At 64.1% G+C, this 2,500-nt stretch overlaps 1 pseudogene; it reads left to right on the plus strand.

Moving 5' to 3' along the window:
- LOC124730636 overlaps positions 1 to 2,500 on the plus strand; it is a 7,962-nt pseudogene that overhangs the window by 2,959 nt on the left and 2,503 nt on the right.

Raw genomic sequence — 2,500 nt, forward strand, 5'->3', positions numbered from 1 at the left:
GCTGCGAGGTGCCTTCCTTGGGTTGTAGTTACAGGGAGAGTGATGCGCAATACATGGGCTTAGCCCTCTTAGCCTCTCCTCTCCTGCGGTCTTCTCCCCTTCTCGTGGGCCCGCTGATTTTCGCAGAGTGGAAGACCGCACCAGGGGCTTGGGGGGGTTACCAGCCCCCCCTCGCACTATCCCTTTGTTAGTTGGGGGCAGTATTCAGAGAAAAAGTGGTGGCCCTTCCGCTGAAGGTGCCACCCCAACTTCCCCAGCACCTAGCCGGCCAACCGGCCGTGCCGAAAATTTTGTAACTTTTGCAGCTATGTATACCTGTAGTGAGTGCCACCGCAGCTTCACCACCAAGAACGGTCTCGGGGTCCATCGCCGCCGCCAACACCTTGCGGCCGCCAACGCGGAGATCGTCACGGAGAGGCATCGCGCGAGGTGGACGGAGGAAGAAGTCCTGTCGCTCGCCAAGGCAGAGGCCGAACTGTTCCTCGAGAGGGACGCCCGGTTCTTCTTTGTAAATCAAGAACTCATCAGGATGTTCCCCGACCGAACGCTTGAGGCAATCAAGTGCCGACGGCGGCAAGCTGCCCACAAGCAGCTTGTCCGCCAATTCATGGAGGCGCTTGAGATCGGTCGGGGGGAAGAGCCGGCGTCCCGCCGGGGAGTAGCGAGCCCGCTGCCTGACGCGGGCGAGGCCGCTGCGCCGCCCGTCGACGCAGCCGAGGACTTCGCGGCCGACACCACCGGGCCGCCGCCGGAGGGGCCGACTGACGCCGCCATCTGGGAGCATCTGGCGGGGCTACCCGCTTCCGCCCAGCGTTTCTCTGCCCTGGATCGTGTCATAGGTCTGGGGCGGGGCACGCCGCCCGATGTCATCCTGGGCATGCTCCCGGATGCCCTTGCGTCGGTCGGGTCCAGAGGGGAGAGATCGATCACCAGGACACAGCGGCCGCGCCAACCATCGAAGCGGCCGCCTGCAGCGCCGCCGACGCAGAAGCGCAAGCGGCGCCGCTGGGAGTACGCGAGAACGCAGGATGCCTTCCGACGGTCGCGTGCACGTTGCGTGCGCGGCCTCTTGGATGGCACCCTGCTCCAGCCGCCACCTGCCATCCCTGGTCTGCTGGACTTCTGGGCGGACCTCTTCACCAAGAAGCCCATCTCCACCGCGGGCTTCATTCGTGACCGCCTCCTCCCGCACTCAGAGCCTGTCGCTCTTGAGTGCATTTGGGGGCCGGTCACACATGAGGAGGTCGCCGCCGCGTTGCCGCCCAGGGGATCAGCAGCCGGGCCGGACGGCCTTACCCCAGCGGAGTTGCGGCGCCTGCCGCACGAAGTCCTGGTGAAAGTGATGAATCTCTTCCTTCTGGCCCGCGCCCTTCCGGAACGCCTGCTTCGCGCGCGGACGTCCCTTCTCCCGAAAACGGCTGCACCAACATCCCCCGCTGACTTTCGCCCCATTACGGTCTGCTCGGTGTTGGCGCGGACCTTTCACAAGGTTCTCGCGTCACGCCTGATGCGCGCATGTGCTGTGGACGAACGTCAGCGGGCATTCATCCCTCGGGATGGGATGTTGGAAAATACCTTCATCTTGGACACTGCTCTCACCGACGCAGTTCGCTCCTGCCGCTCTGTCTTTGTGGCGTCGATCGACGTATCTAAGGCATTCGATTCGGTAGATCATGCTGCCCTTCGCCCCGTGCTGAAGGCGCATGGCCTGCCGGATTGCTTTGTCGAATATGTCGAGCGGTGCTACGAGGGCAGCACGACAGTGATAGCGGACGGCGCCGGCGTGGGCGTGTCTGTGCAGCCAGCACGGGGCGTTCGCCAGGGCGATCCCCTCTCCCCCCTCCTGTTCAACTTTGCGGTGGACTACGTTTTAGGCCAACTGCCCTCCCACATCGGAGCTCGGATCCTCGGTCGCAGAGTCAACGCTGCGGCCTTTGCAGATGACGTCTTGCTGTTTGCAGCGACCCCGAGGGGCTTGCAGTCCCTCATCGACGCAGCTACCGCAGCCCTCGCCCACCTGGGGCTGCAGATCAACGCCCGGAAGTGTTTCACCCTCGCCTTAGTCGCGTCAGGGCGCGAGAAGAAGGTGAAGGTGGACAGCAATGTCACCTTCACAGCAGGCAATACCACCATGCCTGCCCTGCGTGTGGGTGAAACCTTCCGGTACCTGGGGCTGCAATTTTCCACGGCGGGTCGCTGTGTCTTCAATCCACGTAGCCACCTGGTGGAGCAGCTTGACGTCATCTCCCGAGCTCCGCTGAAGCCGCAACAGCGCCTCCACGCTCTCACCACCGTACTTCTCCCTGGCCTGTACCACGGGCTGGCCCTCAGCCGCACCCGGGTGGGTGCATTGAAGTCGGCCGACGTTACCATCCGGGCCGCCGTCAGGAGATGGTTCCGCCTTCCGGCGGACACCCCCCTGGGATACTTCCACGCTCCTGTTGCCCAGGGGGGCCTCGGCATTCCATCTTGCCGATGGATGGGTCCGACCCTCCGTCGG

Source organism: Schistocerca piceifrons, unplaced genomic scaffold (assembly GCF_021461385.2).
Source record: "Schistocerca piceifrons isolate TAMUIC-IGC-003096 unplaced genomic scaffold, iqSchPice1.1 HiC_scaffold_1244, whole genome shotgun sequence".
Lineage (NCBI taxonomy): Eukaryota > Metazoa > Arthropoda > Insecta > Orthoptera > Acrididae > Schistocerca > Schistocerca piceifrons.